Genomic DNA, 25,795 nt, shown 5'->3' on the forward strand with positions numbered 1-25,795 from the left:
AAATAGGCTTAACCACACACAAATAAAAAAAACACACAGCTTGTCTCACTCCTACACTAGCATTCCCTGTCCACCTGCAGATTCATACAGGCATTCTAAAAGTTGCGAATACTGTGGATAGTTTTGAGAAGAAGAAAAAAATTCCAAATATAGCACTCTCTTTCAGAGAGACAATATTAATTTCAGAATTAATGGAGAACATTTACAAAATAGTCATAAATCCTCACATTAGTTATTGATCCACAGGAAGAATCTGTTGCAAATGAAATTCTGATTCCCAGGGAGTTGTAAGACACAGTGCAGAATTCTCTGTCTCCTAGACTAAATGGTTGTGCTTAAATAAATGCAGAACGGGCTGATACAAAATCTCCCATTTGAATTTCTGCACTTGGTTGACTTGATCTTGTGAAAACAATGCAATCTATTTGCATGTGCAGCTGTAATTCATTGTACTTGATGTTTCTTGTCTTTTTAAACCCCAAACACCTCAGTGTTCTTGTATTCAGCATTCCAACAGAAAACTTGATTTCACTTAACTATTCCTATCTGCAGTACTATTTTATAAGGTAGTTGTAGACAGACATAAAATTTACTAAGGAGTTTAATTAGGTGGAAATTTTAGATCAAGTAAAGCATTTTTCCTACTGGTAAAGGTCTATTTGCCTAAAAAAACGCCCTTGCAAGAGAAAAAAACCCTCACTATTCCGTGCAAGCATATTACAAGTTGAATGTGTTTTCTGTGTTAACTATTCGCAGACGGAGTAAGACATAATCTGAATGGAACACAAGAAAATATATTTTTTGTCATTATGGTAATACAATCATAATTCAGTTATTTAAAAGGTGGCATTGCACTACTGTAGAAGCAGGGTTCTATTTTTTTGATAGGCACTCTAAAAACTTACTCAATTCCAAATTGAAACATTTTGGGAACTTGTTACAGCTAGATCACACCATTTTTTCAGTAAAAAACTAAGCCTTGCATAGTATTACTGAGGGCAATAAAATGTACTATTGTAAGATCAACAAGGTTTGAGATGAGTATATCCTCATAAGCTAAAGAAGACAATCAATATGATAATTAGAGCATGTTAATTACTCTCCACTAGCAACAAAAAATGCAAATTTTATACAGCAGGAGATTAACAGCAGTTACTGCTCAATATTGCATGACTTTTCCATTAAGTATAATAAGAAAAGTTGTTAAATTATAGAAAATAAGAATAATGAAACTGTAATATTAAAGAAGCTTAGGTTTCCAGTCTGGCTATGGAGGGAATTATTAGAAAGTTTGATTTGATACAGAGGATTTGATACTGTCCATACAGGTTAGGCACACTTGTGCAGTACAGCTGGGGAAATCTTTATGCATTGTTTTATTTTTGCAAGGTAGAACAAGATTGGGTATTCTGGCTCAGCTGGAAGTAGTACAATGACCTGTTCTGAATAATAGCTGTATTGGAAAACAGCACAAAAATGTCATTCCTATTTTTCTTTTTCTTTTTCTTTTTCTTTTTCTTTTTCTTTTTCTTTTTCTTTTTCTTTTTCGAAAAACAAAGATTGAAGTTGTTTATGATGGAGTGTTTTTGAGAACAAACAAGCCAACAAACTAAAAAGAGCTAATAAAATTCTGACCCCTGGAATTATTTAAAACCAAACATTGCAGTCTCTTTTAGACTGAGAACTTACATCAGCACAAGAAAAAAATGGTAGAAGTGAATGACTGGTTTTTAAAGCATATTCTGAGGACTATCAGCAATCTTATTGAAACAGTAACATGGCTTTTACTGTCAACTACCATTGAGCAGTAGATAAAGAAATACTGACTTTTTAATCAGTTAGGTGGGGGTTTTTTTAAAAACATGAGGGACAGTCCTCCATGCCTGTAACAGGCATGTTTTATGAAGCATTAAATCAATTCACAATTTCCCAAAGAGTTCAACAAGCCTTTAATTATGATCATTGACATATCAATTTAGGTTCATGGGACCAAAACATATTCATCATTGACACAATATAAGACAAATGGACATTTTACAAGAGCTTAAAATATGGATACAAAAACATAGCCTTCAATAAATATTTAAAAATTATTTCTTCTGCTTGGCAAAAAAAAAAAAAACAACTCAGCAGACAGTTACATTACAGTTTTTTAAATAATTGGATTTCCTAGTGCCTTAATATTCTCAGGTAGCTATTGGCATTCCAGTAAATTGTAAGATTTAGGACATCTACAGTGCTGTCAGTGTGAGTTGTTTTTAGGGTTTTATGTATGCATTAAGTGTCTTAAAGGCCCATAATCACAGAAGCAATGTAACTGAATTTTTTTAAAGCATTTTCTTGTTTCTAGATTACAACAGAGCCTGTGCTTGCCTTGTGGTTGTTTTCTTTTTTCATGTTATCATGAATAATTGTTTAGGTTGAATAAGAGAGATAAAAATGGGCAGTGTATCTGTTTTGCTTTCAGATGTATTTGTTTGGTTGGGTTGTTTTTCCCTCCTCATCCCTGGGTGTTCCAAGTTTTCCAGAAAAATGGCTCACTTCAGATGGATTCCTGATAAAAGCAGAACAAATCATCATGGTAAATGGGCTGACTTGACCAAAGAGAAGTGAAAACAATAGTAAAGGAATCTGACAAAAAATCAAAATACCAAAATTAATTAGGACACACATTATAGAAGAAATTATTTAACTATTTGTTGACCTAAACTGTTAAGCAAGAATAATGAAGCAAAGACTTTTTATAAACATCAGTTCAGCCAAACTAAAATTTGAAACTAAAATTCTTATGACTGGAATGATGATATATTATAATTGATATATTATAATTGATATATTATAATTGTATCTACACTGACATGAAAAAAATATGTTTATAACAGACTGATGTAATATACCAAAAAGGGAAATTGATAACAAGTAGTAAAAAGAAACAAAAAGTCAAGATCTGTAACACTCAAAGGAAAAAACATGACTAAAATACTTCTGGAGTATAGAAGACCACAAGTAGTGAGCAGATGCTGGTCAGCAGCTAAGCTCCACACACTGCTGGCTTACTCCCTCACCCCATCAGGATGGGGGAGACAATAGGAAGAGCAAAGGAGAGAAAACTCATGGGTCATAAGGATAGTTTTAGAAGTTAAGAAAAAGAAAAACATAAAAATAAAAAAATAAAGGAGGCAAAAGTCATGCAAGGACAATCACTCAAAAACCTCCACAAGAAGACGGACACCCAACCATCTCCAAGAAATGGTTAAAGTCCCCCAAAAACTCTGCTGAGTTCTTATTGCTGAATATCATATATGTCATAGAATATCCCTTTGGTCAACTCAAATCACCTCTCCTGTCTGAGTTCCCTCCTAACTTCTTAATGACTCCAGCCTACTCACTGGGGAGGCCATGTGAGAGACAGAGAAAACCTTGACACTGTGCAAATGTTGCTCAGAAACAGCCAAATCACTGGTGTGTTATCAACACTGTTTAAGTCACAAATCCAAAACTGTTAGAATATGGCCTGTTAGGAAAAAATAACTCCATCCCAGCCAGAGCCAGTGTAACAACAAAAGCAGAATTTAATAAATATCAAAAGGAAAAACAGTCTTAAAATATTCATTGTTTTTTTTTTTTTTTTTTTTTTACCAGAAGGTAGAGCTTTAAATGTCAATGACAACAGAATTGCAGAAGTTCTATGAAAGGAAAATTTTGGGTCACTTTGGTCAATTTTTTGTATGTCTGGAACCACCATCAAATATCCAGAGGAAAAAGACTACTGATGAGGAAACGGGGAAAAATGAACAATGACCTGGATATCAGGACAAACTGTGCACTCAACAAGTGCTCAGAAATGTGAAATATGTTTGTGGAGGGTAGTGCTGGTGCATTGGAAGGCAGGACAGCTACTGAAAGGGACCAGACTTGCTGAAATTGACAGACAAACTTCAGGAAGTCTAAAAGCAAATGCAAAAAAAATGCACATGATAAGGATTAAACCCATGTACAGGTGACTAGCTGGGGCTGGTGTACATGACAGACAAGGGAAAGCTGAAAGAACTGGACAGAGAGTGGAGCGAGTGTCAAACCCTGGTGATAATTCAAGTCTTGACTGGACACAGCCCTGTACAACCAGCTCAAAATAGTAATTCCTGCTTTGAATAACCAGAATATTTTTTTTTCTAATCAGAATAATCGTCTGATCATTTGATTTTGTATCATCTTTCTACTCAATTTTTAACTTTGCAGGTAATTTGAAGAATATAGTAAAATCAGATCTGTGCATTTTCCCCCACAAATACAGAAAATTATCCTTATGTAACTAGATATAGCTTAATTAAAAAAAAAAAAAACTATATTACATGAATGTTAACTGTATTACGGTTATCAGGAAAGCATTTTGGTAGAGTAATCTGAAAGCAAACAAGCAAAGATGTATAAAAACATTTCTATAATCTTGGAAGAGTGATAATTTGGAAACTGGATGTTTGATACACAATTACCTGAATTACCTGAGGCACAAACAGTTTGTACTTTTAGATGGCATATCTACTCCATACAAAGACAGAAGAAAACAAAACAAAACAAAACAAAACAAAACAAAACAAAAAAAATAGGCTAGACTTGCAAGATAGAACACCTTGCCTCATGTGAAGGACTCTGTGAACAGCATGTAGGGTAGATTTATTGTTTTGAAATGTGAAAAAAAAAATCCTACAGCAGTCTGAGAAAAAAGTAGTAGACAAAAAAAACAATGGCATCTCTGGTATAGACTGAGGGGAGTTAGGTTGTATCAATGCTTGATGCAATATCTTTAATTGCTAGTCTATACTTTAAACATCTTTGTGTCTAGAATCCACAGAATTTTCATTCTACTTTGATAATAAACAAAAGTATTGCTCTGAAACAGTTAATCTCTTTGAAATCATTATCTAACAAGTAATTTTCTCCTCTTTTCTCATTTGGGTGTTATTTAACATCTAAAAACAATGTTGCAGCAATATTGGAATCTTGTTCAACATCCATAACTGAAATTATTCAACCGCAGAATTATTGGCACAATTTAGAACATTTGTAGATGAATACAAGCTGTTGCTGACTACACAATAGAATTCATGGTTTCTGTTTTGTAACATCATTACATTTCAGGTAGGCAATTCTTCTTAAGAAAATATTATTGTTAAAAAAACCTAAAAAAAATATTTTCCACTAGATATACACTTTAAAGATTAGTACTGTGAGTTCTTTGGCATTGCATCCAGTTATAATTTACCTGTTCATATTGAAAGCATATAGATTGAACTTTAGAGTTAGGTTGTTGTGAGAGACGAGGATGAACTTGGCTCAAAACATTTTTCAGGCTCATGTGTGGCGAAAGGGTCAAGTGTTGCCCTGACAAGGTGTGCCCTGCTCCACACACCCCACACCCCAGGGGCTGTACCCAGCCCTGCAGTGGGGTCAAACCCAGACACTGGGAGGCAATGCTCCACATCCTGACCCTGGAGCCCCTAGCCCAGCACTTGAGTGGCCAACGGACTGGAAGTCCCACATGGGGGAAGGGCCCAGGAAAGCCAAAGGTTACTTAAACCAGAGCATGAGGGACACACAGGTCTTGATCCTACCTCCTCTTGGGCTTTGAATCAGCTGAAACACTACTGCAGCCATGGGTGGTAGCTACATTTGTTCTTTTCTGTATCTCTTCTCTCTTTTTTTTTTTTTCTTCTCAGAATTTGAGTGACTTAAAACTGGTTGAATTGGAGTTTGCTTACCGAATGCTTTGTGAAATGCTTTATTTTGTTTGAATGTTGCTTTTAACTTTTTCTAAAGTTCCCTTATTTTCTGAAGTTTGCCTTAAAGGTTTTGACCTCTTAAGGAATATCTTGTTGGATACATAAAAGAATCTCAAGCCTTTTTAAGACCCTTGTTGAATAAGCTCTGGGACCTTAAAGTTATCCATCCACATTAATCAGAATTGTTGTTTTACAGGGTACAGATGCAGTACATAGATTTTGGCAAATCCAACATGCCCCATACAAAAAACTTTTCTTTAGTAAGTGCATCTAGTTTGAATACACTTGAAAAGTACAAATATGAATGATGTTCAGATGCCTTAAGCATACATTTATTATGTAATTTAAAATTCTCTTTAGGAAGATAAAAATAAATTCCAATGAGATTTTATATTGCAAAAACATCATCCTTACTGAATGACTGCTGTTGATTTACCAATTAAAGACTAGGAATACTGTAGCTTGAAAAGAAAATTGTTGAACAGAAAAACGCATATGATAACATTTTGTTACTTTGTAGAGGAGAAGAAAGCATGTTAATATGAGCAATGGCAGAGAAATAAAGACATTTTGAGATTGCATTTCACCAAATAAGACTGAAATAACACTCTTTTTGTTATAAATATACAATTTCTTTATACCTATCAAACACATGCACCTGGAAAAGACAAGAAGCAAAAAGAGAGAGAGGATAGGAATATGGTTAAGAAGAGGTCTAAGAATTAATACAAATAAAAATTTTAAAGAATAGTTGTTTTTTTTTTAGTCAGTGAGAAATAATCTTTCCAAATATTTTTTTTTTGCTTCAGTTGTACTGAATATTAATTTTTGAGCTTTAGCAGAATTCTCTAAAAGTTCAGATCTTCTGAACTTGTAAAATTCTATTTGATATTTGGTTTAAAAGTGTATTTAATTCATGTTTTCTACTGTCATCAGTTTTCTTTTCACAGACGCATACCTAAGTATACCTAGAATTTCAAAACTCTCATAAAACAATACAATGACAGAAATTCTGTTGACAATGAAGAGGAATTGACGTGTGTGTCTATCGAGCCATCACCATAAAGGATTCTAAAAGACATGCAGTAATTCAATATCATACTAGCTGTTAAGAAAGCAAATATAATAATATAATGGTATTACAGTTGTCAATAAATTGGTACTATTTGTTTTTAATCTACAATATATTATCATAAATGACAGTTTGGGTACCTAGCAATATATAAAAAGATACTGCTTTTCAGATTTTACTAATATTTCCTGATCAATCCATGGTTCTAATGATTCATTTTCAACTACCTATCTATCATCTGGTGGTTTGCTGTCTTTCCATCTAAAAGTAGGACTTGTATATGAATCATCTTGTATTTATTGTTGTACATGTACATATGCTCCTATTAATAATGGAGGAAAAAGGATTAGTCTCCATTGAAATGGGGTTTATATCACTTTTTTAATATTCAATTAATTTTATTTAAATTCCTAGATTCAAAAAAGGAATACGATAGATATGATGTTTTATAAGACTACAATGACATACAGCCATGAATCCTGCCTCTGTCTGCATGTACAGAATTGTGAGATCTGTCCAGGTCTGGGTAAACATTCTGACCATAGAAGCACAGAACAGTTCAAGTGAGAAGGGAACTCAGGAGATCTCTAACCCAACCTCCTGCTCCAAACAGGATCAGCTATGGAGTCAAACCAGGAATCTCAGGGCTTTATCAATTGAATGTAGAAAAAATCCAGAGATGGATGCTGCACAGTGTCTCTGGGCAACTTCCTCCACTGCTGGATCATGCTCATGGGAAAAAAAAAAAAGAGGTTTTCTTGGTACCCAGTCCGAATAAGTGCTGTTTAATTTTAAAACTCTTCTCTTGTCTTTCTGCTGTGTAATGCTATTAACAGCTCATCTACCTTGTCCCATATACATCTGGTGCTTCTCTAACATACCCCCAAAGTGTTTTCTTTCCTGGACAGAACAAGCTCATCTTCACTATTCCCTCACAGGCCGTGTTCCAATGCACAAGCACTCTGGTGGCCTCTGCTAAAGTTACTCAAGTATAGCAATATCTTGCTTGTATTGGTGAAAACAGAATATTTTCCAATTGCATTGGAAACAGTAGCCTAGATATGGTCTGTTGAGTGCCTAATAATAAATTTAATAAAACCCACATCTCAATCCTTTGTGTGAGCTGTGTAACATTTGTCTTACAGCTAAATAATCCACAATGATTCTACATAGAATCTCTGAAATGAAAAACAAAAGATTACTTCCTAAAGAGATAGAAAAGCTTCAGGAGTTTTTGAGATTCTCTAATTTAACTTTCAGTTAAGTCTGTAAATTCTTTCCAAAGTCTTAATGTAAACAGACCAAAAATAGGGAAAGAGAGATATGGTTTGACCATACCTAATAAGTTGTCTTCATTCACTTCATGTGTGGAAATCTTCACTTCTGGTGCAGAAAAAACCTAGAGCTAACTCAGGATGTATTCATGTAGATATTCATGTATAAACCTGTCTCAGGATCTTACCTCTATTCTGCAGGCAGACCATTGTCACTTAGTCTCAAAAAAGAACAAGGAATGAATTGTGAAATAGGAATTTAAAGGCTGCTCATGGGATGATGAACTGTATGAACTACAGCTTCAAATGATACTGCTGAAAAGCACTTCCTTCTGTGTGACTAGGTATTACATTTTATGCTCCAAACCTTGTTATATGTAAAAATAGAACACAGTGTGCATATGTGGAACAAATAATTTATTAACCTAATTATAATCTTAACAACTAGATAAAAATACAGACTTTTTTTGTATTTAAGTTACAGTAATGCTATGAAACTGGGATCATTTTGGGTTTAAGGCTGATGGATTCGATGATCTCAAAGGTCTTTTCCACCACAGTTCATTTTGTGATTCAGTGTGATTCTGTTGGCAATGTCAGAAAAAGTAGTGAGGGTGGCACATGGAGCTGCCAGCATCCTGCCTTCTGAAGAGTGGGAGGGGCATGATGGTGGGTGGAACCTTCGCCTCTGGCCTTGGTTATTCTTGGGTTTATCTTTATAAATGTTCTCATCCATTTGGCATCCTCCTCCTGGTCTGCCAGGTGAAGTTCTTCCAGCCCCATGCACACAAAGGGCTGTGCATTGTCAGGCAGTGACAGGCAGGGGGGTGTCACCCCTTCTGCAGTGGGGGCACCACAGGGCTGGAGCTGGAGCAGGGGAGGCAGCAGCCACTGGCCCCAGCACAGGGGTTAAACCAGCGACACCCAGATCAGGCCATGGCAACACTGAGCCCCCAAAGTGCCAGGTTAGCACACAGCAGGGCCATGCCCTCTACAGACAGACAGCATATTTACTGGGCTGCTGAGGAAATTTAATCATGTTGAATATATATATGTGTCTCCATACTGCTAATCCTTGTTTTTCTGTCAACTAGGTAATGATTCACAGCTATGTTCTCGTAGAAAACAAACAATGAAGTCAACTGTAAATAAACTGTTTTTTCTCTCCTCCTTCACCCTGAATTCCAAACTTTTACTTGATAACTGAAAGACAAAATTTATGTCCTTTCCCAATTGCTGATTAGGGAGCAGAATACGCTTTACTCTTCCTTTCATTGCAGTGTAGTAGCTCTTTAGTTTCCACTGATTACGCCACTTCAATTAAAGTGGTTTGTGCAAAATAAATCAGCAATACAAACAGCTTTATTTTCCCCTGACTGAATAAACCAAATTTGGTCACAAAACTGGAATAATAGAATTAAGTCACTTGCTTGGAATGTTTTTGATGACAATGACATGAAAAGACATCTCTCTCATTTTCGTTGTCTGTTGATGCAACATAAATATTATGCCAATACATCTCATTACTGCTTCGTAGAGGAGTTTATTGTAAAGTTTATTTTTTATTTGGTTTGCATATAAAAGTTTAGAAAATATATTTGATTAATCTAAGACCTAGAGAAAGCATGTGATAATTCATATGAATGACTGAAAGAAAAAGATTTAAAAATGTATTTAATTTTCAGTGTATTTCAAATCAATACACTACGAAGCCTGAAAAATGTGCTGAGCAGTTGATATTCCTGGGAATATCCTAAGAAAAAAATATAGAGGAAGGAATGGAATATTAGAATTACATAAAAGCTAAATTCTTTAAAGGCTTGGGAATGGTTTAAAGATTAACTGAAAAATATATTTTTTGTCATTGTCAAAATTTTGACTGGTAGGAAATTCCCCTTTAGATAGAAATTCCCTCTTTACTTGGGAGGACTAAAAAAATGCATGTGGAAAGATCAGAAACATAGACTTCTCATTTTTGGTTTTTAAATATTAGACAATTAGACATAGACAAGCCTGTATGTACAAATGCAATGTATCCATGGCTACCAGAGGAGCTGGCTGATGTTGCTGAGGGGCTAACCTTATAATTTTCAAAATAAAATGTAAATTGTGAAAGGTTTCTGATGGCTGGAAAAAGGCAAACACCACATTCATCTTCCAGGAGAAGGATCCAGGTAAAGATCTTATCTCATCTGTTATGGGGCAGATCCTATCAGAAGCTATTTCTCAAGACACAATAGAAAATTTAAATAACTGGAAGCAGCAGCATGAATGTACCAAGGGTAACTCATCCCTGGGCAACCTTACTGCTTTCTGCAACCGTGATTATTGCTGATGCTTCACACTTTGACGTAAGGAAGGTCTTTGAAAGAGTCCCTCATAGTCTCCTTAGTATTGAAATTTTGAGATATGGCGTGGACAGGTAGACATCAAGGTGCATAGAAAATTGACTGAACTGCTGGACTCAAAGACCAGTAGTTAATGCTGGAAAGAGCAGATGCTGGACTGATGTATGCTGATGTTGAGGCATCATTCAGGAATCAGTCCTGGAAAAAATGCATCTTAATTTCTTTATAACAACCTAGATGGTGGGACAGAGTGTGCTCTCAGCAAATTTGTGAACAACCCCAGAGTATGAAAAGCACATAGAGGGCAGGACTGTTACTACAAGGGACAGGTGGGAGAAATGGGCTAACAGGAACCTCAGGAAGTTCACTAAAAGCAAATGAAAAAGTCTGCACCTGGAGAGGAGTAAGCCCAATTACTAGTACATGCTGGGGGTTGACCAGATGGAGAGCAGCTTTGCAGAAGCTGGTAGGCTCTAAGCAGGTGAAGAGCCAGAGTGCATCCTTGCAGCAGAGGCCAATTGCCTTCTGGGCTGCACAAGCAGGACTGCAGCCAGCAGGCTCAGGGAAATGATCCTCATCCTCAGTTCAACACCAGCAAAACCACAGAATCTGGGCTACCCCTTACAAAATGACATGAACATCCTGGGGGTTGTCCAGCACAGGCCACTGTGTCTGTCATGGGGCTGGAGCACATGATAGACAAGGGAAAGCTGAGAGAACAGACTCAATCTGCAGAAAAGAAGGCTCAGGGAGATCATATTGCTGTCTGCAGTGCCCCTGATCTGAGGATACAGAAGTCATAGAGCAACCTCATGGAAATGCCCAGTGATTGGCAAAGGACAGTAGTCAGAACATGGGAAATTCTGGTTAAATGCTAGGATTTTTATACAGTGCAGATAGCCAAACCTTGGAGGAAGTTACCCAGAGAATAGTGCAGTGAGTGTCAAACCCTGGAGGTCTTTAAGCCTTGGAGACATAGTCCTGCACAGCCTGACTGAATTTGTCCTGCCTTGAGTAGGATGTTGGACTGAAATACAAGTCCCTCCTGGCCTTAATATTTTTTCATTCGGTGATTCCATGATATTACTTTATTGCTTGTTGAAAACAATAGTTGTTTGATTATTTTGACTGAGATATTCTCAATGGCGAGGAAGTCCAAGTCCACTTCCCCAACTAGCCTGCCTGGACTTGGTTTATTTTAACAGCTCTAGAGAGTTACAGCAGATAATCTTTAGATACTAAATAAGTCTCATTTTAGACAAAATTTCAGTTCCACAAAGTATGGGTTAGAACACACATACTTAATAATGGTTTCTGAATTTTCATTTAAGGTTAACACATTGTAGTGAGTAAGAAGCACTGAAACAAAATCCAGAACTGTACCATTTTAGGAAAAAAATATCTTACTAGGCTGAAAAATCACACTTTTGTTGTTTTTTCCCTCGCCTTACAATTCTTTTCTTAATTTTCTAATGCAAATCTAGGAGGAAGCCTGGAGAGGAAAAAAAATAAATCAGAATTTTTTACAGTCTGGCAACTAAGGAATTATCAAGCTAACTGGGAAATATGGGTATCAGCTCTCATAGATATAGGACCATGATCTCCTGTGGTTTAGAGAAACAACCTGCAAAAAGCTTATTCCCTGTGGTTTTTGGTACCTTTTTTTTCCTGGGCAGACAAGAACCTACATTTAAAATTAAATAATAATTTTAAAATATTAATTACAAAAATTATAAAGGAAAAATATATTTGAAATATCTATGTAAATTAATTTTGTAATTTTGGAAAATGTGAATAGAAAGACTTAAAAATGTGAGGCAGACGGACAGAAGGCTCTGTCATTTTAGTAAAATCTTTGCTCTAATAATTGATGTGTCTTAATTTCACTGCCAGTATTTAAAGCTGAAATAGAGGCTGGAAAACATAAAGGTGTTATGAAAGTACAGGATACATATATTTAATGAGGCTCATGCCAAATGATATAGGATATTTTATCATCAGCATGAGAAGAAGTTAAAACCAAAAATATCTTACTCCTCCTGTGAATTAATATCCTGTTTTTGCTCATCAATAATTTATCTAGTTCTTGTGGCTACTACACAGTGTGAGTTCTGTGTCCTAGATCTGAATAAAGTAGAATTTCTGCCCCAGTTTTCACAAAGAATTATGTAATTTCTTGACCAATAGATCTTTAGGCGCATATGGAAACTGTAGCTGGAAGGACTTCACTTTTTAAATTTTACCTTTTTGCTTTGTTTTACAAATTATTGCTCTCTGGAGATGTGTTGCATTCTGACACTTTGGCTTTAACTGTAGAATTGTCAGGAAGTATTGCAGTAATGCCTGTAAAAGCACACATAAGTCAAATGAAATATACTATTATTTCAGGCAGTTTGAGTTCTGGTTGCACTCAAGGAATTAGATGGCTGAGACTGTCAGCTCTTCAAACCTTAGGGGAGGAGAATCAACACTGAGGCCCTTCATAACTTTGTAAATCATAGCAGAAGTGAGCAAAATTATACACAGTGTCATCTGAACACTGATAGCTGAGTGAGTAACTCTCCAGCAAGGAAGTACCAATCTGTTGGGTGACAGGGCAGCACAGGCACAGAAGTTAAGTGTTGGATGCAATTGCAGCTAGGTGAGTTAACAAGCCATATGCTCCTGGAAATTAGGGAGTAAACTTGAAAGGAAGTCTAATGTTTATTCTCCTCAGTAAGTTAGGAGCTTTCAGATATAATATACATCTTTGGAAGGACTTTTTTTTTTATCTTTGAGCCAAAACTTTTTGTCAAAAAAATTTAATTTAAATTCATTCCTCTTAGCTTCTGGCACCTTCCTGAGGAGTCTAACCTAGGCACAAAAATGGCATAAGCTATTTCTGGACTTAACAGAATGACACCTCAAGAGAGAAATTTAAATAAGATAAGTTCTGAATCATCCTGTGGAGAGCCTACTTCTCTCCAACAGGTATAGACACAAATATCTGTCTGAAGACTAAAGTGAGGTTGAATAAATCCAGACTTTGTGCTATTTTAAGCAAATGGAGGCTTAAAAGCATTCAGACCAATGTCAAGTTAATTAGGAAGGTACTAGAAGGATTGCTTAAGAGTATAAGCAATGTATTGCCTGTTTAGTTCTGTCTTTCTGGTGCTACACAGTAAAATAGGAATTTAATCTTTCTTTGCAAAAATAAAAAAGAAAAGGAAAAAAAAATTACAATGTGGTCTAACAAGTAATAAAGCAATGTTTCCCTGAGCAGGCAAGCAGAGTAAAAATCTCTCTCACAATGATATGAACTGTGTAGCAAAGCACTTCTACCAGACCAGAAGATGTGGATATGAAAGTACAAAAGATCCCACACTGACTGGCTGGCTGCATTGATTGTTTTATCTGTTCACAGCACTGCTAAGGCTGCTCTAAAGATCAGAGGTACCTAACTTCTATATTACCTACCTGAAAGTTAACCTCTGGAGAGTGATTCCATTCATTCCAAAGTAGTCTCCTGGTCCAACCCTCCCTTACTGAACCACAATTTCTCCAGGCATATTTTGCTCTGCACAAAGAGACCTTGAGAGCAAGATGCACACTCCCATAAGCATCCAGAAAATATTTACTGTCTGATAGATACAGCAGAGAAGTAGGACATGCAAATATGGGGCTAATCATTAACATTCTGCCTAATCTCACCTTGAGCTAACTTGTGTCTCATCAGTCATCTGGGAAAAGGCTTGGCTTTCATTGCTCTTTGGAACAGCATAACCCCTGATATTGTCAGGTTGAGATCTCCCATCTCCCTGCTCTTTCTTTTGCTTAGTCTTTTTTATGCATCCTATTGAGTTGGTGTTTCTCTTCTAGATCTTTGTGTTGGTATTACCATCTCAACACTTCTATTTCTCTGTTTTCACTCTACTTATCTTGCCTGGTTTTGCCTTCTGTAGTCTGTCACAGCTCAGCAACAGTGTTTGTGGTAAAACTTGGTGAATATCATGCAGCCATTCTGCAAAGCGCTGAGCTTCAAATTGCAGGTGGCTCAAGCCCTGGTCATTGGTCACCTTAGGGCTTGCTTCAGAAACCTAAATCTAGGCCTTTAACTACCATTAAGGGTAACTTAAGATGTAGTTATAATTAAAGAACAATATCAGTCTCCCCTAGGTTTGTTCCAAGAAGGTGCTGTTCTCCTAGCTGGAAAATGTCTTCTTACATGGGTTCCCTACCCTTCCTAATTTTGATGGGAAGTAATGAAAAGCCTGCACTCTTGGCTGCTCTGAAAGTGTTGATTTGCCTCAATCTTTTTGAAAGCAGTTAATTCTCCTCTTTGTTTATCAAGGAAGTCATTTAGTACAAGATATCTTCGGCTGTGGATTGCCTCAGCTGCAGATTCAGATATTCTTGTGCTGGTTTTGGCTGGAATGGAGTTAGTTTTCTTTATAGTGGATGTGTTTTGGATTTGTGCTGAACACAGTGATGGTAATAGAAATGTTTTTGCTATTGCTGAGCAGGATTTACACAGAGCCAAGGCCTTTTCTGCTTTTCATACTGCCAGCCTGGTGAGGAAGTTGGGGCTGCGTGGGGAAGTTGGAAGGAGACACAGCCAGGCTGACTCCAAGTGACCAAAGGATATTCCAGACCATATGAAATCATGCTCAGCATTAAAGGGAGGCAAAGAAGGAGGAAGTGAGGAACATTTGGAGTGATAGCATCTGTCCTTCCAAAGAACCATTTATGTGTGATGTGTCCCAGCTCTCCTGGCGATGGCTGAACAGCTGCCCATGGGATGCAGCGAATTAATTCCTTGTTTTGCTTTGCATGTGTATGTGCTTTTTGCTTTCCCTATGTAAACTGTTTTCATGCCAAGTCACAAGTTTCCAGCTTTTACTCTTCCAATTGTCTCCCCAATGCTTCTGGTGGAGGAGTGAGAGAGCTGCTGAGTGGGACTTGATTGTTGGCTGGGGTTAAACCACGACATATTCTCAGATATGCTGTAACACAAGAGTCACACAAGTGAATATCCTTCCTCAGTTGGCAAACTCTCGTCATATTACAAACTGTCAAACAGAAAACATTCTCTTTCTTTGTAGTGAAAATGACTAGAATCACTCCTTATGCTTCTCCAGATGGAAATCATGTAAATGGAGGTTTTTAACAGAACAAATTTCAACTCAGCTCTCTTAATCACAGACAGTGTGAGACTCCACCTAAAGTACTGTGTCCAGGTCTGGAGTTCTCAGCACAGGACAGATATGGGAGTGGGTTAGAGTGGGTCTAGAGGAAGGCCACAACAATTATTTGATGGCTGGAGCACCTCTCCTACAAAGACAGGCTGGGAGAGATGGGGTTGCTCAGCCTGGAGATGAGAAGGCACTGGGGAAACCTTGTTACAGCCTTCAAGTAGTTAAAGGAGGTTTAAAAAAAAAGAGCAAGAGTGACTTGTTACATGGGCAGACAGTGATAGAACAAAGGGTAACAATTTTAAACTGAAAGAGTAGAGATTTAAATTAAGTTTTAAGAAGAAATTCTTTATTCAGAGGGGAGTGAGACACTAAAACTGTTTGCCCAGAAAAGTTGTGGATGCCCCATCTGTGACAGTGTTCAAATCCAAGTTGGATGGGTCCCTGAGCAACCTGATCTACTGGAAGGTGTCCCTGCCCATGGCAGGGAATGGGGGTGTTAGAATAGATGATCATTAAAGGTGCCTTTCTACCCAAACCATTCTTTGATTCTATGATTAAACAAATCAGGTACAGTCTTATTTCTGTTATATATCAAAGTGTAGAACTACACTTATTGAAGTAGTATCTCTTCATATTCACTATAAATTAACTCCTGCCAATTGCAATACATATCATGTAGCATACCTAAATTTTATTAGAAAAAAAAATTCCTTTTTAAAGTCCATTTATTTCTTAGATTGCTCAAAATTTCAAATCACAGCATTTTGTTTCCATAGGGATTAATTACAAAAACAAGCACTCTGGCAGTCCTCTGCCTTCTTCAATGCAAACTTTCTAAGACATTTGGTACTTAATGTAGAAATGAGTAGGCTGAACCCAACTGTTTGGGTGCTCTGATGTTGACAAAAAAGAATCAGTTGGGCTATGAACAACAAACAGAACTTCTCTGGTGATGAGATTAAACATTTTCTCAAATAAAGAAATTGTAATTGAGCTGCTCTGGTGTGTGGAATTCATAGGTATGAAAGTGCATGGAATTCCACCCTGAAAGGAATCATCTTTGAGTGACATAGAATTTGGCCCTTGAAAAAAAGCATGAAGTCTCCTGATAAAGGATTTACTCCTCAGTCACTTAGGTGGCTTCTCCAGCCTCCACAATGAACGCAAGCAGCATTGAACACTCTCAGTATATTAATGAGGTTGTTAAAAAATTTTCTACATGTTACAAAACAGGTTATTGTCTTACTGTGAGGCTTATCAGTAAAATCATTATTGGTAGGAAATTTTAGTAAGATCTGTGGCAGGTTTTGTCTGACATCTGAGGAGACTTTATGTCCCATTGTTTTGCATGCTAAAATATAATTAAGAGAATGAAATTACAGAGATGTCATGAGGTGAACAGGCCCAGGGGAAACATTCAACTGCAGAGAGCTATAAACTGCAAATACATCCCTAAAGTGTTTATAAAATTATTGTGAAAATGAAAAAAAAGAAATTCCTGATAAATTTTTGGAAGTTTGGAAAGGAGACATAAAGTTGAAATGGTCTAAAGACAACAACAAAAATATTTTCTGTGTGATGAAAATTATAACCAAGAAAACAGGAAAGGAGAGGGAGTAAAAAGATTGCACACAATTAAGCATGAAGGTTGTATAAAAGGGCAGTCCACAGGGAGCGAAAGTGCCATTGCCCTAGGAAACAATGCTATGAGAAGGTAGGAAACTATTTAAGGTGTTTTGTTAGTTTTTAATTGTTTTGGTTTTTTTATTATTATTATTTTTTAATTTACATAGTTGCTGGTCCGTAAAGAAAAGAGACACTGTATGCCTAAAAACCCTTGCCTTCCAGCTGGGTTTTCTGCAGTTCTTGTCAAGATGGAATGACAATAAACCAGTGACAGAAGAAAAGGTTTTTATCTTATCCACACAAATCTCTAAGTAGACAAGGATTATAGCAAGGAAATAAATAGAAGCCAGAAACAAAGCAAATAAAGGAAGGGGGAGAAGAAAAACAAATTTGACTGAACTAGTATAGCAGGCCTCAGTTTTATTAGATCTCAAACAAGTTATTTTTAAGTGCTCACTATATTGTTTGCATACGAATATTATAAATAAATACAATAATGCAATCCTCCTGTAGACTCGTTCTTTTATTTGCTACAGGGGAAATTAATGTAAAAGTATGTCAGCAAAAGTAAATCTCAGTAGAACAGACAGCCAAAAAGTAAGGAAAATTTTTCTTACTTTTAGTACTAAGAAATGCCTAGTTTTCCATTTACATCCTCCCAAATGCTGTCTTTAGCAAGACATATATGCTGCATTTTGTGCTCAGATGCCAAAAAGCATGAACAACAACAAAAAAAATCCATCATGACAAGGGTGAAGAAAAATGTTAGCCCACACAACAGATTTCCTGGGAATGTGGTTTTATAATACAAGATAGATAGAACTGGAAGCAATGTTCAAATCTGCATGCATGTCTTGAGATTTTCTGCACTTACATATATATACCAACCCTGCTTGCAAGTGATAAGGAAATCCTACTTTTCTGCAGAATAAAAACCCCCAACATAATCATGGCCTATTCTTACTTCAATCATATTTTTCTTGGATTTTTTAACTTTATATATGCCAAAGCATTTTACTGATCTATTGTGTCACAAATGCTAAAAATCTTAGTTATTAGTGAGCTACAAGGTGAAATTCCAGCCTGCCCTTTAATTAGAACTATGATGTGGATGGACATCAGGATGGTGATGTTAATTCCCAGGTTGCTCAGGAACTCCCCAGCCAGCCATCTGCATACATGAGATAACTGATGGTAGACAAAGGACTTTTAACCAGTTGACTGACTACACCACCACCTTTATAATCCAGCATTTTATCCAGAAGGATACTATGAGAGACAGGATCAAAACCTTTGCTGAAGTCCAAAGTCTAGTGGTTTTGCTAGATCACCTAAGTGGTTTACCCTGCCATAGAAGGAAGTCAGGTTCAACAAACAGGACCTTCCCCTCATGAAGCTGTGCTGTCTGGTACCAATGACTATGTTGTCTCCAGGTGTTTTTCAGTACTTCACAGAATACCCTTTTCCATGATTTTACCAGGCACTGAAGTGAGACTGGTGGGCCTGAAGTTTCTGGGGTTCTCCTTCTTTCTCTTCTTGAAAACTGGGACATTTGTCAGCTTCCACTCACCTGGGACCTCTCTGGATCCCCAAATGCTCAAAAATCAAGTTGCCCTTAAGTCTGCTGATTTTTATATCCCATGTGAATTATCCCAAAGTCTTCCAGGCAGTTTCTGCTGCAGAACTGATCAAACTGTACATAGAACAAATATTTGTAAAGAGGTAGTAGAGAACTCCTCATAGAAATACAAAAAAGGTCATGCAGAACAGCGTTTTGTACATAGTTGAGATATTTGAGAGATGTTTTATATGTAGTTAGGGTAATTGATAGCAGTGAGTTATTCATGTGCTGGAGTGGTCACACAGGATCATGGAGCAGCTGGAATTTTACCCAACCTTGCTGAAGATTCCACTGCAGTGATTATTGCAGTGGAGACCCTCATTGCCATCAGCCAACAATTGATCATGCTGTTCAATTGACTTGATTTCCCATATGAATGCTATCTTTTGCCAAGATACTGATAAATTAGTTTTGCCTTTTAACAAACACTTTGTCCATGAGACTGTGAGTGCCTCCCTAAGAGTTCACATACACATAATTACTATAGTAGGATTAATGTGTCTGGAAAAGTGCAGAAAATTTTATTCATGTTTCAGGTCAAGAGAGCATTTGAAGCTCAGCTGCAAGAGAATTGCAAATTTCAGGGACAAAACACAGACCTGAGGAAAAAATTGGCCTAGTCAAATGCAGTCTTTTGGAAATAGGATAGCAAAATTTGAAAAAACAAGTTATTTGTCAGGAAGTCATTAAAGATCTCCAGCTATGCATACTTTCCAATTACTTGACCACCACTTTATGAAAGAAGGCAAAGCATAAAAGAAATGAAAATAGGTGGATTTTAAATATGTGGCACTTATATGTAGGCTTATCTCAAATATTCCTGTTCTGTGGATAACAGGACATTCATGAATGTGGCAAGGGGAGCCTTCTTAAAAATAATGTTGGTGTAATCAAAGAGTATCTTACCCAAACATGATGAAAGCTCTAGCATGCTTGATAAAAGGTCTGTCTCTGAACTTTAATAACAGAATCATTAAAATGCTTTACTTATTAGACATATAACCAGTATCAGTCAAGGGATCTGATTTTCAAAAATACCACCTCTATGTTGCCATTTCCATTAACGGGTAAGCGGGCAGGGGACTGCGGTGTGCAGTGGGGTGGGGGATACACCTTCATTTACCTTGATAAAACCAGGTCATATACCTGAAGCAAAAGCAGGAAAATGCTTTTAGATCTGGTGACACAAATGTAGCCAGTAAGAACCGGCCTTCCTATTTTCACACAAACCTTTCCATTTGAAGGTAGTGTGCTGGTCTTGCACCATGGAAGTGGTGTTCTAAGATAAGCTGCTAGGAGTTTCCTCAGCATCTGAAAAAATCTAATCAGTAATTAGGTTTTCTCTGTTAAACCACTGAGAAAACTGATCTGCCTCTGTGAACACCCATGTAAAAAATGAATGATCCAGGGAATTTCCTTTTTCCCTTCTGTCTGGCAAGAAAGCAACAAGGCTAGCCCAGCCCTCATCTCAGGGAAATTGCTATATTTTGTTTTAAAATAAATGTCTCATGGATTTAAAAAATTCAGATAAGGATAATTAGCTTCCTCAACCAGATTCATAATCTTTCCAAATACTACTACCCAGGTACTTATTTAAGCACTAAGTAAAGCTAATTAGTTGCTATCCTTACACAATGGACAGTGGTTTAAATTCTTCTACACGTCTTTTCATGTTTTATCGACTGAAACCTATGTCAACTATCTCATTAGTTTCTGAGAATCAATCTCTACTTGATATATTTGTAATTTGTATTATAGTACACTCTATAACTGTGAAATACCTCATACTATCTTCTGGTTTTCTTCTTCATTCTTGTCTTTCACACATTTTATCTAGTTTACCATATTTAATCTCATCTAGATTTGAATCTCTTGAATTTGAAACTCTTGTGAAATAGTGTTTTTTTAAAAAAAATCTGAACATTGGTGTCATATCTCAGCACTGGAGATCTATTACATGGAGAGAAAAAATAAGATGACCACTATCTTTTATTTTAAACAACAATTTTTTTAACACACTTCAAATTAAAAACAATACATTTTCCGCTTTTGACACCAGTGAATCAAGAAAGGTATATCTTGAGATATACCTGAGATCTTGAGGTATATCTGAGATTCCATTTTTACTAGTATATTTCTCTTAGCTCGGCCAGTCAATACCATGATACTGTTGGAATGCTGAGCTAAACCTCTCTGAAAATAATTTTTTTACAAAGTATAGTATTTTTCCTCTTGAGTATTTTTCCTCCATTGAGAAAGTGAAAATTAAAATCTTGACTAATATTTCTTAGTAATCTTGACTTCAAAAATAAGATAAATTTGAAAAATGGGATTTCATTTGTTTCAAAAAAGTCAAAAAGTTAAAGCTAGATATTTAACCTTTTTTAGAATATCACAAATACATTAGAAACTGTTGTAGGAAGCAATTAGCCCTCAGTAGATCTAATCATCTGGGATACTTCAGAGATGTGCCTTCATGTGATTAGCTTGGCCTCTCTTGCAGTGGTGTTTAAGCAGAAAAAATCTTTTTGTGTATTGAAATAACCTTGAAACTCCAATTCTATGATACATAGTCATGTAGTCTATTTTTAAATGTTCACTACATCCCACACTTTTGAATTAGCATAAATATTGTCATTCAGAGTTTCTTTGTACTCAAATACAAAAGCATCCAATTAAGCCAAAGCTTCCAGATATACGTGACAGCACATAACCTCTGTGGAAAAATCCAGGCCAAAATCCAAAGATACCAAGAGTTAAAGTCAGTCTTTTACTTAAGTATGGACTACCCATTACTATTGACTGAATACTCAGCCCATTGTATCTCATTATTTGTCTATTTTAAGTGGAATAGAAACTACAGTTTCACTTAGCTGGACCCACTGCCAACAGTACAATTTGATTTGAAAACTAATACTTTGTATGACTTTGTACTTGGGTAACTAGAGAGGATTGTGGCATTACAAGAAGACAGTAACAAGGACAGATAAGTTTGTACCCATTGCCCTTTACCTCACAAGGTTTGTCACAAGGATGGATTAATGTTGTACTATTTTCTGTTCTCATTATGCTCTACCTAAAAGAGAATGAAGCATCAGAATTTTAATTCCTCCTGTTTCTAACACTTAATAATGTTCTGCAGTTTCTAGTAGAATGATGCGATTTTTTTCTTCATTCAGTGCTTTGTTTTGAGTAACTTAATTGTTTGAGACACTCTGATAGGGTTTAAGTTCTGTTGTGCATATTCTGATTCTCATAAATATATAATTATAAATAATATAATAAATAATGGTCAGATAAATTTCTTACCATTGTGAACTAGACAAAGAACAAACACATAAAATACTGACATGCAGTTATGAAAATACTACACTCCATGCTTTATTTTGAGCTTGATTTTGGGAAGCAGTTTCAATTTTTTGCCTATGATAATTTGCAAGCATAATTAGTCAGGTACATTATTACCTGGCTTGTTCTCTGCAATACTAATGAAGTAATGAAGTCAACACTATAGTCAACACACAATGAACTTCCAGCAGTCCCAGGTATGAAGGTAAATGCCGAACACAGGGAAAAACCCCACCAAACAAACATCTTGGTGAACCTTGTGATAAAAAATACAATATTAACCCATTTATAGAGGTTGTATAGTTGTTTCTAATTTTGGCAGCTTCAATTCAGATAAATCTCTTTAGAGGCATATGATTTTATCTGGCTATTTACAGATGCAACCTCTCTATTTTGACTATAAAAGAAATTTATATATCTGAAGTCTTTTTTTTTCTTTTTTTTCCTATAAAGGCACATTTAGAAATATGCCACACAATAGTATATGAGCATCCATATCATATCAATACTTGTCTGGGGCATTTTAAAAAGCATCCATATTCAACGGTAGTCAATTGAAGCAATAAGTCAGGTACAAATAAGTCAGTCCCAAAAACCAAAAGCATTTCAGTTTTGAGGTGTTCACAAGTCTACATTAGCATACATTTGTTTGGTCTACAATCAGAATGTTCATTTCTGTGTACATTATTTCCTTCAAAAGAGAGTGTATCTTCCAGCATGCATATAGATCAGTCACTTTGTCTGTCTTTCACTTCAGATTGATTACAATTGAATTACTCACAGATTTCACAGAATATTCTTTGTTGCAAGGGACCCACAAAGATCATTAAGTCCAGTTCCTAAGTGAATGGTGAATTGTACAGCCTGTAAATTTGGTGGTGCCTTGAATATCTTTGTTGTGTGATTTTTCAGAAAACTCAAGCTGACCTAAAACTTATTCCTTGATAGCTTGTATTTCATTTTGTCGTTTTATTGGTAGATTTCAAGTTCCAAACTAAAAAATACTTGAGGGTTAATAAACAGAGGAAAAAAAAAAAAAGCAAATATTGCATGGGCAATAAAAAACTAAAATAAATCTTAAGTACTTTCCATGTGGTCTGAAATGAATCCCTTTTTTTCAATTTAAGAAAAGAAAAAAGGTTTAGTTAGACTCAAGAATGACAAATTTCACCTTAACAAATGCACATTTGTTCTGGTGTTGTATGAGAGGATAATAAAGATGTCTTGTAAAATATTAAACAGGAATAGTATATATCAGATGTATGATAACATCCCTTGAATTTTTATTTTGTCATATTGAGCAATCTTCTTAATTTGAAAATATTTATTAAATTAAAAAGAATAGATTTCATGTTTATGCTTTCCTTTCTAATTTATGGCTGGAACTAATTATTTCTCTACTATTAATCCAGGATTCCAAATAACTGAGCCATCACAAATTATAGTTTTTTTAATGGTTGTGTAGAGTCTTCTATAAGCCCTTTCACAGCTGCATAAATTTACATTTCATAACAAACAATAAGACAGAGGCTTGAAGAAAAGTTTTACAGCATTCTATTTTTTGTGAACATCTCAACTTGTCTTTGTAGGGCTTTGTTTTGTAGGTTTTGTAGGTTTTGTTTTAATTATCACTATTATTGTTTATTTTCAATAATATGACCACCAAGTCATGGGTTCTTCTGTGAAGCCAAGTCAAGGGAGGCTGCCCAATTGAACAGCCACTGAGTCACCAGTATATGAAATCCTCATAGCAGTCCCTTTGTGGTTACCTGTACTCTTCAGAGAACCCAGTGTGATGTTACAAAGGACAGTAACATGAAGTGTAACTCTGTCTTTACCATCTCTGCTACCATACATTCAAAAGAGAGAGAGAGCACTTAACACCAATTCCCTCCTGACTTTGCTGAACAGAGGAATCTGTGGCAGCACAAGTTACGGGTTTCTGTGCCACAAATGCTTTTAGTCATCTGATCTGAACACATTTCTCTAACAAAAAGAATGCATGAAGATATGGGATTCCTGGTTTTTCAAAGATAGAACATAACAAAGGGAGGGGAAAAAATGTAGCAAAATGCTTTAGGTTGCAATGCAAGATGTAACTGAAAGTATGTATTCTATTACCATCTGTTAAAACCAGGTGGAGTAGTTATCTTCTATTAATGGGCCAGCTCTTAAAACCAGGTGGAGCAGTTTTCTTTATCCCTTCCATGACTCATTCTCCCTCCAGGGAGATATCTTCTGTTAGTGAGCCATTGAGTCTCACTGCATGGCTGATGAAAATTACATCACCCCATTGTGAGATGCTCTGCTCAGGGAGAGGAGCCAAGGATTCCTACCTGGATATAATCTGAGATTTGGAACACCACAGACAGCCTTTTCCCACTGGATTCCCAGAAGGAAGATCAGACCTGTCTGCACCAGCACTGGACCTCCAGAGGAAAACTACACCCTTCTGCAGGATCACCACTTCAATAGAACCAAATCTGTCGCTCCAGGAAGACTGCAGCCACCATTTCAATTGGACTGCTACCAACACCCTGACCCACAGGGTGTCAGGTCATATTCTGACTCTGGCAGTGTTGTGTTTTGTTTGTTTGGTTTTTGTTGTTTTTTTTGTACTACTGCATTTTTATTTTAATTTTCCTAGTAAAGAACTGCTATTCCTATTCTCATATCTTTGTCTGAGAGCCCCTTAATTTTATGATTATAGTAATTTGGAGGGAGGGGGTATGCATTTTCAATTTCAAGGGATACTCCTGCCTTCCTTACCTGTCTTTTCAAATCAAGACAAAACCCAACAAATTAAAAATGCCAACAAACAAACAAAACAAAAATTCCAAAGTCAGCCTGTACATTTGACAATACAGAAAATCACCTGACACTATGGAAGCAATACAGAATGCCGTCACTTGTGAATTAGAACTTGGGCATTTTCCTGAGCACTTTTTTTCTCCATTATGCTAGAGCAGTATAAAAGGAAAGATATTATTTTTCCTCTCAAAATCCTCAGATGACACCAAATTACTGGTAAAATGCTAACATACTCCTACTGAAAGCAAATCACAGTGGTTGTCAAGAAAACTGGAGACTGACAAGAGAAAATTTAACACCACAGGGCACTTACAAATACGAATTTTGGAGCAAAGGTGTTGATTGGATGGCCTAAACTTCTGGTTCATCTTTGAAATTGAAAATTCACCATCATCCATAGGCACATTGCAGAAACTTCTCTCTTGAAGCATAATTCGGCTTTAATAAGAAAATCTTAAAACTAAGAATTAAGATGGGCAAATTTATAGCATTGTGATTACTGTGAACTCCAGAACAGTTCTATACTGATCTGATTAAATAGGATCTGGGTGATGAAAATGACAGCTACTGTCTTTTTTGTATATTAATGTATATAGTACATTTCATGGTTACTGTAGAGCTTTTTTAAGGACTGAACCTGAACTTATTATTTTGCTTTTCTTAGGTCAAAACTGCTGCAAAATAAACACCTTCACTAAATCAAGTTGAGACATAAAATTAGTTCAATAAATCTATTTATTT

The 25,795-nt window shown here is 36.2% G+C and overlaps 1 long non-coding RNA gene across 1 annotated transcript; it reads right to left on the minus strand.

Annotated features, from left to right (window-relative positions):
- Positions 1-2,000: 2,000 nt before the first annotated feature.
- On the minus strand, positions 2,001-14,038 carry LOC139592697 (uncharacterized). The gene is made up of 3 exons (XR_011680097.1): positions 13,931-14,038; positions 11,858-11,966; positions 2,001-2,554 (listed from the first exon to the last, which is right to left on the minus strand). It is a non-coding gene; the product is annotated as an uncharacterized lncRNA (long non-coding RNA).
- Between the last annotated feature and the right edge of the window lie 11,757 nt (positions 14,039-25,795).

This window comes from Agelaius tricolor, unplaced genomic scaffold (assembly GCF_023055355.1).
Source record: "Agelaius tricolor isolate 1412-34295 unplaced genomic scaffold, bAgeTri1.0.p SCAF_1, whole genome shotgun sequence".
NCBI lineage: Eukaryota > Metazoa > Chordata > Aves > Passeriformes > Icteridae > Agelaius > Agelaius tricolor.